The sequence below is a fragment of the Athene cunicularia genome, assembly GCF_003259725.1.
Source record: "Athene cunicularia isolate RWA chromosome 8 unlocalized genomic scaffold, athCun1 chr8_part1, whole genome shotgun sequence".
NCBI lineage: Eukaryota > Metazoa > Chordata > Aves > Strigiformes > Strigidae > Athene > Athene cunicularia.
The window spans coordinates 1,597,055-1,608,031 of NW_020799109.1; positions in this window are offsets into that span (position 1 = coordinate 1,597,055).

Sequence of the window (10,977 nt, forward strand, 5' to 3'; positions counted from 1 at the left end):
TTCCAATAGATGTGTCCATGGTTTCTTTTACAGCTTAGTATAGCGTTGCATTTTTGTAAAGGCTCCTTACAAATGGGGAACCGCAGCTTTAAAACCAAATTTTGTGTCAAACACTAACAATTTGTTTACGGGGCGCGTGTATGTGTGCGTGCGTGCGTGTGTGGGTTTGTTTTTTTTATTTTATTTCTTAATTCCTAAGCCCTACTCATACGTCTCAGAAATAGTCCCTGGGTCTTATTAAAATATATCCTTTTTTGTTTAGGTTGAGTTCAGTTTTTACAGAATGCTTTAAGCAACCTGGAAAACGTGTAGTTTTGTTAATTTAAATAAAATACACAATATTGTGGGTTTGTTGTCGGCCTGGTTCACTGGCTGCCAAATCACAGCTCTGCTTGTAGTTGGTCTTTTACTTCAGGTAGCTGCCAGTTGCACAACTTGTTGCTGGGGGCGAAGGTTTCCTCGCTTGGACAATTTTCTCCCACATCTCCGTCCAGATACTTTGCAGCTAACGGCTTTTTGACCTTTCAGACCTTTCCTTTAGGACTAATCGTTGGCGGAGCCGTTCCTGCCTCGCCTCCGGTGCGGGGTTACAGCTCCCGTGGGAGCGGGATGGGCAGGACTAGGCTGTGAGCCGAAGTCTGCTCCCACTACGGGGCACATCCGTTGGGTTTTCCTTAGGGCTCTGTCCCCTGGACCTGCCTGTCCCTGTGCCAGCCCTGGAGCCGTCACACCGCGGCTGGGAACTCTACGTGTTGGCCGTTGCCCTACGTGACCAAGATTTTGGGGGTCTCCCTGCATCTGCTGCTGTATTCAAAGGTGCTGCCTCATGCGGTTCCCCATGTTGTCTTTTTGTCTGGAATCCAGAGAAAAAAAAAAAGGGTTTCCCAGGACTTGTACTTAAGGAGTAATGGAAAATTTGATGACAACAGCTTGAAGTTCCCATTGTAACAGGGGCTGCCTCGATAAAGCGGCACATGAGAGGGAGGGGAACTGGGCTGCCAGGTTTTAGGCAGAGCCTGCGGCTCCGTTTCTGCTGCAGCCCCTGTTGGCTACAGCATCTCTGCCCGGGCGAGGAGCTGGGGCTGCCCAAAGACAAACTAGAGGCAGTACGGCCCTTTCAGGACCTAATGAAATTCAAAAGAGCAAATTCATGAATTTTAAATAACTGTAGAACCACCGCCACCCTCCCATGGGCCTTCTCTTCCTTCTGATTTAGGCTCTTTGTTGGCTGGGGCGCAGCCCTGCCCTGGCAGGGCTTTGCTGCCCTCTGCCGCCAGCTGAACACGGCTTTTGGCCAGAGGAAAGGAGAAATAATAAATAAATCCCTCACCTCTCAAAATATGGGGAATTGCTTTATGCCTAGAAATCCCGATGACCTGCTCGGGGGTCAGAGCTGTCCCAGGAGCTTCGTGCTGCTGGGCAGGGAGACGATGAGAACCGGTGAGGAATGGGAAAAACTACCTGAGCGTTTCTTGTAAAGGCCACTTGGTGTTGGTGCGAGCAGCCAAAGGGAGGAGAAGGGAAACGGGTTATGACAGACTTCGGTGGGTGAGCTGGGGACCACAGTTCTGAGGTCAGCAAATGGCCTTTGGTTGGAACAGTTTGACTGTTTCACAGAATCCCAGAACCATCCGGGTTGGAAAAGCCCTCGCAGCTCCTCCAGCCCAACCATGAGCCTCCCCCTGACCGTTCCCAGCTCCCCCAGACCCCTCAGCGCTGGCTCAGCCCGACTCTTCAACCCCCCCAGGGATCCCGGGGACTCCCCCCTGCCCTGGGCAGCCCATTCCAACGCCCAACAGCCCCTTCTGCACAGAAATCCTTCCTCAGAGCCAGCCTGACCCTGCCCTGGGCAGCTTGAGGCCATTCCCTCGGGGCCTGGCGCTGGGGCCTTGGCTCCAGAGACTCATCCCCCCTCTCTGCCCCCTCCTGGCAGGGAGTTGCCGAGGGCCAGGAGGTCTCCCCTCAGCCTCCTCTTCTCCAGACTGAACCCCCCAGTTCTCTCAGCCACTCCTCATAAGACTTGGTGATTGGTTTTTTTTTGTTTGTTTGGGGTTTTTTTTTTATTAGACTGCTTTCTATGTTTTCTGGGACCACAGTCTTTCTGCTCTAAAACCAACTTGTGGCTGAAGAGCAGAGCAAGGAGCTGCGGCAGACCCTGACATGCTGGTGAGGTTGGGTGTAAGCGTGTGGCGCTGGGGCGACTCTCTCCAGACAGAAACCTCAGTGTGGGGGACGGCGATGCTGGAGCCCCCCCTTGCTCCCGCCCTCCAGGAGCCACAAGAAGTCTGTGCTGTGAGTTCTGGGAGGGACTGGGGGAAGTGGGCTTGTGACCTCGATGTCCATCCCTTGGGAAGGGGACATTAGATCTAGGAAAGGCCCAGGGAAAAATGATCAAAATAACCACAGATTCTGTGGCTGTGTGTCACTGCACAGCTGCCAGCCACGAGCTCCAGCCTGCGGGATGGATCTGGCCTCTGTTTTCCAGCTTAAAAATGGAAGAAGCCACTTGTGATGGGGCCAGTTTGAGTGTCCCAGCAGGCTGTCCCCAGGTCTGACAGTGCTGTCAGCACTGCCTGGGGAGAGCAAGGTGCTGCTGTTTTCTCCTTTTTAAACCCGCTCCCATCAGTCCCTGAACAATCAGTATGTTGTGGGACACTGAAACACGCCCTCTCTCCCACCACAAGTCCTGCAGCCCAAGGCTATCGTATGGGATTTCATTCCAGTGAAAAGAAAGTATTGCTGGGGAAAGAATTGCAGGAGATTGAACTGTGGGAGATGAGCTGTGCAGAGCTGGGGGCTGCTGCTCACGTCTGCTCTGGTTTTTGTGATAAATGACTGTCACTCCTGCTCTCAAAGTTGAGACATGGTGCATTTTTATTGGGGTAAAATAAGCAATAAGCAGCAGCAGATTTATATTTTGAAGGATTTTGCTCTGTGGTTGGCACACAGACACATGTCAGGGGTCTGCTTTCCTACTTAGCACCTGCCGTTACACTGCACAGGAGCCAACAGCTCTGTGAGATTTTCCCTTGTCAGAGACTGTTACAGGAAATCAATACGAACTTCAGGCTTGAGAGCTAGAGTTTTAAATAAAACACAAGAGCTTATCAAGGCACCTTCTGCCTCTCCACCTGACGTGTGCAAGATGTAAGGCTGGCGCTGGTGCTGTGCAGGGCTGCCAGTGCTGCTCCCCCCGGCCCTGCGATGCCACCGGCTCCGCACCCTCCGTTTGCTGCCAGGGCCGGGGCCGGCGTTGCTGAGGCGTTGCCACGCGTTGCCCTCGCTGGCAGGACTCGCTTTCGCCACCGTTACAATTACGGGGCTGAGATACACTCATGCGATTAGCCCCCACGCCGCGGCACCCAGCCCTCTTGCAGGAGCCCCTCGGCAGACGGTGCTGGTTGGTGACCGCTTCCCAAATCCCTGCGGGTTTGGAACGGCGCCTTGTGCCCCCTCGGGCCGTGACGGCAGAGCCCGTGCTCCCCGACGCAGGTCAGGACTTTGCTTCTGACGCAGCTGAGCTGACGTGTGATGACTCCATGCGGTGAATTCCTTGCTGAGAGCATTTAAATATTGTCCTATCCTCTGCTGGTTCATTAACTCGAGTCAAGGGAGGTTTATATCCATTATAATAGCAGGCGTTTGTGTCATCTTCTATTTTTTCCATCCGCATTTTCTTGTGCTTAAAGCCCTCCAGAGCAAGGGCACTCTTCCAGATACAGATGAGTTTTGCTCACGAGATGGATGTTATGTCTCAAAAATAGATAAGCCACTCTGGAACACTTTCTAATAAATATTTTACAGGCTGGTCTGCACTCCCAAGCATTGGCATTACTGGGAAGAGACATCCTTTCTGATAAGCGACGTGCACCAGTGACACACATCCTCTGCTTTAATAATAATTTATGTAATTCCAGAGGAAAACCCTTTTTCTGCCTTCAGCTGCTGTCTTGTACTTCTCCACGGGAATCGGTGACATCCAAAGCAATATTAAGGTGTCTCTACTGGCCATGATCTGTCTTCCTCAAGAAAAGGAAAGCCTTGGCGGGCTCCAGAGGGAACGGAGCACAGCAAGGACAAAGCAGGACGGGTGCCCGTCCCCGAGGGTTGGGGTGCCGTGCTCCCCACTGTACCCCAGGTCCCTTGGACATGCCCAGCAAGACCCTGAGGGCATTGGGGAGCTGTTAGTGCTGTGCTGTGCCTCAGTGGCACCCAGAGGTCAGACATTTTAACTCCAGGAGGTCAGAGCTTCCTCCGTAGTGGCACAGGAAATAAAATACATCCGTTTCTAATTCCGAATTGCCCAAAGTGCCCACGTTCCAGCCCAGTTTCCGCCTGGCTGCTGCTCACTGTTGTGGTCCGGGTAAGGACAGGCTGTATGGGAATCCACCTGGGAGCTGAGGGCTGTCAAACCTTAAGTGAAGCCTGTTTCTGGGGTGCCCCGTCCGTGCTCCGGAGCAGGGACCCCTCGCTCCTCCTCCCTGCCAGGAGCAAGCGCAAGGGAGGCGGCGACAGGGGCTGTGTGTGGGGGCCGAAAGCAAGGCTCCCCGTCCATCCCCACAACACTGACCTGCACGATTTCAGCCATGGAGCTCCAGGATGAAGGTAAGAGCTAAAGGGAACCAGTGGAAGTTGAGGGGGTGTCCCCCATGCTTGCGAAGCAATGGGAAAGGGGGATTTACTCCCCTAAATATGGATAGAAATGCAGCAAGGAGCTCTGCTCGGGCTGGGTAACCCGGGAAAGTGCGTTCTTGTGCCAATCCCTGCAAGTCCCAAGGGAGTCCTGACACAGCAGAAGCAATCCCTGCCAAAATCTCTACAGAAAGAGGATCTGAATACCTTCAGCAGTCCCTTCTGCGGGTCCCCGCTGCTCTCCTGCACCAGCTCACAGCTCCAGATGTTCCCCAAGCCGTTTTGGGGGGCAGCAGCAGGAGCAGGCAAAGCAGCAGACGGTGCCTCACCCCCTGCTCCCTCTGTGCTCTGCCTTCCCACGGGGAACAGCCGATTTCCATTTAAAATTTCCATTTAAAATTTCTCTGGTGGCTGTCAGCTCCAGCCAGAGCAAATCCTGACAGGCAGAGGGGCACTGAGCCAGCAGCTGGTGACCATGTCCCTCCCGGGTCGGTCTGTCCCACCCAAGACCGCACAGGACACGTGTCCCTCCTTTCCAGCCTTTCCCCAAGGAGGCTCTTCCCACTCTTCTGCCTCTGCTAAGCTGACTCACAGCTTCTTTCCTACTGCACTCCCTGGAGAAGAGTCAGGAATCCTTCCCCAAACACTGTTTGGCTTTTCATAGCACCTTACCAAATACCTCTTGGAAAGAGCCATTTTCTACCTGGTGCTGACTTGGGCTTGGTCCTGTGACCAGCTAGGTCGCACTTAGCCAAGCCCTGCTCAGCTGCCTAACGTGGGTAAAAGAGAGCCAGCCAGCAGGCTGAGCTCCGCGGCTGAGACCTGCCAAAAGGGTGAGATCCCAGGACAACCACCCAACTGGGTTCAGATGGACAACGGCCAAGGAACGGTAAATCCATCCCAAACCTTGGAGGGCTTGGAAAAATGTCATCTGAAAATCAGATAGCTGCCTCTGAGCAAGCGTGGCTAGCTGAGAGAGCAAGGAAGCTACTGATTACTAGTTAGCATTTCATTGTGGCTAATAAATACCTCATAAACACCAGAAATGATGTTTTAGAAATCGGCTCTGGAAATCCCCATTAATGATAGGATTCAGGCAAAGTGAATGACTTGCAGGTTATTAGGTTTGCCACGAACAAGTCATCGTGCCTGCAGAGACCAGAACCGTAAAAGCAGCCACACGAGGGACACGAATGGTTTTCCAGTGAAGGGAAAGTGAGAGGTGATTAAATGGAGCCAGTTGCAGCAGATGCAGCTATGTGGGACTCGGTGCCTGCTACAGCCAGCCGCTTGTGGCTTTGCCAGCACTCAAAACCGCGTCAAAGGCGGGTGAAAAAGGGAAACTGTTTCAAGTGGACGCAAGCGCTGCCTGGATTAAAAAGGGCCGGTGACAACTTTTGTCATGGCCTAGCCGCGTTTTCATCTGGGATGCTGCTCGCAGGCACTCACGCCACAGCCAAAGGACTTGGGGAGGGAAGCCTTTGCCCAGGGAAAGTCTCTGCTCTTGGAAAGCGATCTTTGTTTCCCCAAAGAAAGCCCTGATGGAGGTTTAATGCTGAGGACACCTTCACTGCCAATTGCGTGTAGCTGGGACAGCCCAGGTCCTGTTGTAGCACCCTGTGGATTTAGGAATCCCCAAGGACACAGTCCTGGGAAGCTGGATAAGCTGCAACGCCCTGATGTTACAGGCTTGTGTGGGTTTGGGCACAGGCATGAGGTGCGGGTCTTACTCAGAGGGTTTTGATGGAAAGCTACGTGTAAAGTGGCAAAGGGAGGCTCAAGGTTCTCTTGGTTGCCCAAGAGCACCCTCAGCTTGCCGATGCACGGTGGATCCTGCCCTGGGGATGGGAATGGGAAGGAGGGATTTGGGAAACGGCGCTACGGCTGCTCCAAAAATCAGATGGCGAATGTGGTCAGCCCGTGGGTCAGCGGTGCCCAGCAGGTACTTCAGGAGCAGCGTTTGTATTGCAGCTGGTGGAAACATGGAGAGAATATTTGAGAGGAGGTGGGAAGAGTCAGGAGAGAAACGGGCACGGACGGGGTCAGCTGATGGTGCCAGATACCTTGAAGTGGGATGTTTTCCGATTACATCTGCATTTTAAAACTAAGATGCTCTGGGATTGCAGAGGCTTTAACAAAGCAAAGAGAAAAGGCAAGCTGAAGGAAAGCCTGTAGAAAAATTGCTGCTGATGTGACCAGGCAGATCTCCACGGGTTCCTACGCAGCGATACCTGCCCGGGAGCACGCTGGACTCTGCTCACATCTGTCCTACCCCACCGGGCAGGGGCACCCTGCCACCGCAGCAGCGCCCCTCCGCACATGTCACTACACCAGGCATTTGGGTTTGCTTGTAATTTTACGTGGTTACCCAGCGAGCAACCCCTTGTATTTACACCTACGGAGCTGAGCACGGCGTTACTGGGATGACTAATTACCAACAGGAGAAAATCCTTTGAATAGCATCAGCTCTCCACACAGTTGTGATTCAGCAGCTGTGACTGCACCACTAATAATTCTCTAATGTAAGAGAAGTATGGTTTATTAGAACTCACTTTCATCCCTTTGTATTAAGCATGAAGCAATGTTGATTAGTGTGCTGTTAAAGAGATCTAGTTTATTCCCCGGTTTTCATTTTCTTTATTATCATTATTACCTCATTACATCATTATATCATTATTTCAGACGGGAATTTTCAAAGTAGCTCGGTGCAACTGGGCACCTTCCTGGCTTTAGAAGCTTCTTTTTGAAGGTCTCAGTTCTAGCTCCCCCTTACTTTAGGACAGATTTGATCCAAGTTTTATCCTGGGTGTTTCCAAGTGCCTTGCAAAAATCAGGTGGTTCTGCTGGTATGTTGTGCAGCTGAGGTGAGACTCAGCCCTAATCTTGATCAGCAGCTGACTTTGAGACAGCTTGCTTCTGCCTCTGAAACAGCTGGCCCAGTAGTTGAGCATCTGCTTTTGTTTTCCCCTAGTAAATAAATAATGCAGTGAATGATGACAGGACTTGACAGGGCTTCATGTCAAGACTGAAGTTCCTTGAGAAAGTCCTCTGGGATTTTTGTGCGGGATAGAAAAACTCCAGAGCAGTATGAAATAGGTCTAAAAACCCTTTTTTGTTGTTGTTTGGGATAGGAGGCAGGCATTACAAGGCTGCTCGGTAAGGATAGAAGTGGATTTAAAACGGGAGAATACCATGGAGTCAGTGACGCAGCAATTATCAGAAAAATAAGAAATGATTTTGGAAAAACATGGGAAGTGTCCACACATAGAGTGGGAAAGAACTGGGGCCACTAGAAATCAGGCTGTGACCAGGTTGTGTATAATCCAGTTCTGGCCCTAAGCATAAACTGTTCACGAACTGTGTTAATTTTTAGTCAGCTAAAAACGAACGACGGTGAGACAAAAGACGTGACAGCAGGAAAACGCAGAAGCACAATGAGCACAGAGGTGGGGAGAAACACCCAGGGAAGCTTCTTGGTGCTGTCAGAATCCTTCCGCTGTTGTTTTTTTTTTTCCCTCAAAGCAAGGAGAGGCCACCTGGAAAGGGAAGCGTTGCCTCTTCAGCCGTCGGAAGTTTGCCTGCTGATACCTGAGCAGCAATCTCCGAGCCTGACACAAGGACATGCCTGTGCCCCAGCGGGGAGGTGGGAACTGGTGGTACCAGCGTGTCTCTAGCTTATCTGCAGCTGCTCCGTTGTTACTCCTTAGTTTCTCAGCAGCACCTGAGCCGTGGGGGGATTGCAGCTGCTGCCCCACTGGTGGGGAAGGGTGTCACAGCACGAACCACCTCCTCATGCAAAGCCCGTTTGGTTCCTGGCACAGGTCTGCTCTCCCCGAGTCGCTGCTCAGAACAAAGACAGGCACACGCCCAACAAAGTGGGCGCTGGTGTGGGCAAAGGCTTTCTCCAGCATCAGGAAGAATGAAAACCATTCGCAGGCCTCGAGACGAGGGCGAGCTGCCGTTGCAATACGTGGCCACGCTCACACCAGCATCTTGCTCCACAAGAAGCCCTTCTTCTGCAGCACAGCCTCTTCAGCATCCCCTCAGACCGGGACAAGGGACCAAACAAACCTGCCCGGAGTTTCTGCACGGTTGGGATCCCTGTCTGTTCCTGCCCAAGCAGACCCTGGCACCAGCTGAGCAGCTGCAGAAATGGTTTCAAGTGGGGAACTGGACCATTTTCTCCCTTAAATGTCTGTTGCTTCATCCTGTCTTGTCCCCCTGACTGAACAACTCCAACTGCAGCCTCAACACCCAATAATCCTGGCACGTGGTGGTTCAAGGGCTGGCACCAGTCACCGCCCTGCAGGAAGGGGAGTTGTTAGCTCTGGGAAACACTCTGGTGCTTTGCACTATGTTGGCATCAAGACCCCATCTGCCACTGGCTGCCCCCCCCTTGTGCCAAGGTTACAGAGTCTGCAGCTACCCGCTCAGCCAGGTCTGAGGCTTTATTTTAAGGCCAGGTCCTCAACAGGCATAAACTGGGAGAAGTCGATTGTCTACACTGACCACGGGAAACCTGGGCTGCACCCAGAGCAGGGTGGGCACAGGGCCAGGGGGGGATTCTCCCCCTCTGCTCCGCTCTGGGAGACCCCCCTGCAGGGCTGGGTCCAGCTCTGGGGCACCAACAGCAGAAGGACACAGACCTGCTCCAGCGGGGCCAGAGGAGGCCACGGAGATGCTGGGGGGGCTGGAGCCCCCCCTGTGAGGACAGGCTGAGAGTTGGGGGGTTCAGCTGGAGGGGAGAAGGCTCCGGGGAGAGCTTAGAGCGGCCCCCCAGGGCTGAAAGGGGCTGTGGGAAAGGGCAGAGGGACTCATCATCAGGGGGAGAGGGACAGGACGAGGGACAAGGGTTTATACTGTCAGAGGGGAGATTTAGATGAATCTAAGGCAGAAATTCTCCCCTGTGAGGGGGGTGAGGCCCTGGCCCAGGCTGCCCAGAGAAGCTGTGGCTGCCCCCTCCCTGGCAGGGCTCAAGGCCAGGTTGGACGGGGCTTTGGGCACCCTGGGCTGGGGGAAGGTGGCCCTGCCCGGGGCAGTGGGTGGCACTGGGTGGGCTTTAACATCCCTTCCAACCCAAAGTATTCTGTGATTCTCGTTAGTAAGCACCATGTGTTGGGATAAGCAATTATTTCTTCGAGTTTAGCCTGTGAAAGAGACAGGCACCACCGGTCTGCGCGGGGAGCACAGGAGGGGCAGGGGACGGGAGTGACACCAAGGGGCCACGCAGAAAGGTGGGTGCCTGGGGTGACGGGAGGCCAGGGCCGGGCAGGTGGTCTGCAGGAGAAACTGAGGAGAACCACGTTCCTGCAGACTCTCAGAAATATTTTATTTGCCCCTTTTAGAGTTGTTATTCTCCAAACCAGGCCCTGTGGCCCACAGAACCAGGGGAAAACATCTGTGGCACCATCTTTAACCACATTTTCAGTTACAACTCCTGTGAGGGGGGAAGAGCTCTGGGCTGTCCCGTCCCGAGGTCGGTGGCACAGGGAGGTCCTCAGGTGGGTGTAAAGGTCCCTTCAGCTGCAGAGTTTGTCCTGCTGTAGTCCAACAATACTAAAAGAGTGAAGCTTTGCAAAAGTGGGGTCTTGGGCAGCACGAGAGTTACAGAGAAGATAGCCAGACCCTGAAGACGCCCCTTAGCCAGGGGTACCCTCATTTCAGGTCTCTTAGTCGGAGCTGAGCTCTTAACATCTATGCCCCTTGCTCTCCTGTTGAATGTCCCGGCAGTGAGGCGCCACAAACGCGCTTTGTCACATTTTAGAGCTGTCCTACCCCTGGTTTCCCGGCCCCGGCTGCAGGTCCCCCGGGGCCTGGCTGGGGACCGTCCTCTCCCCCCGAGGCAGCTCAGCTCCGTGCTGACGTCTCCCCGAGAGCCGCCCAGGGACCCGCGGCTTTTTGCAGACTTCCAGATGGGAAGGCCTGATCCAAGCCCAAGGTCGTGCTCAGCAAAAAGCCCATTCTAGAGAAAAAAAAAAAAGAAAAAAAAAGAGAGAATTGTCATGCAGGCAACGCAACACCCCCTTCCCGGTCACAGGCAGAGTCGGGGATGGTTTTAATTGTCACGGTGGGAGATGTTGCTGTCGGTACAAGCTGGGACTGGCTGTCCTCAGGGATCAGGGCTAAACACATTGCGCCTGTCAAGCAGCAAATGTTGTCCCTCTGCTCCAAAGCACCCTCCAGCAAACGGCAACGTCCGCGTTAACCCGCCCAGAGGCTGCGCGGGGCCCCTCGGGGGTCGGTGCGGCCCTGAGGGCCGGCAGCCATTTTGTGGCCTGCGGGGCGGCGGGGATGGGGAAGGGGCTGAGCCCTGCTGTCTCCCGCCGGGCTCCCTCTGCTACCCGC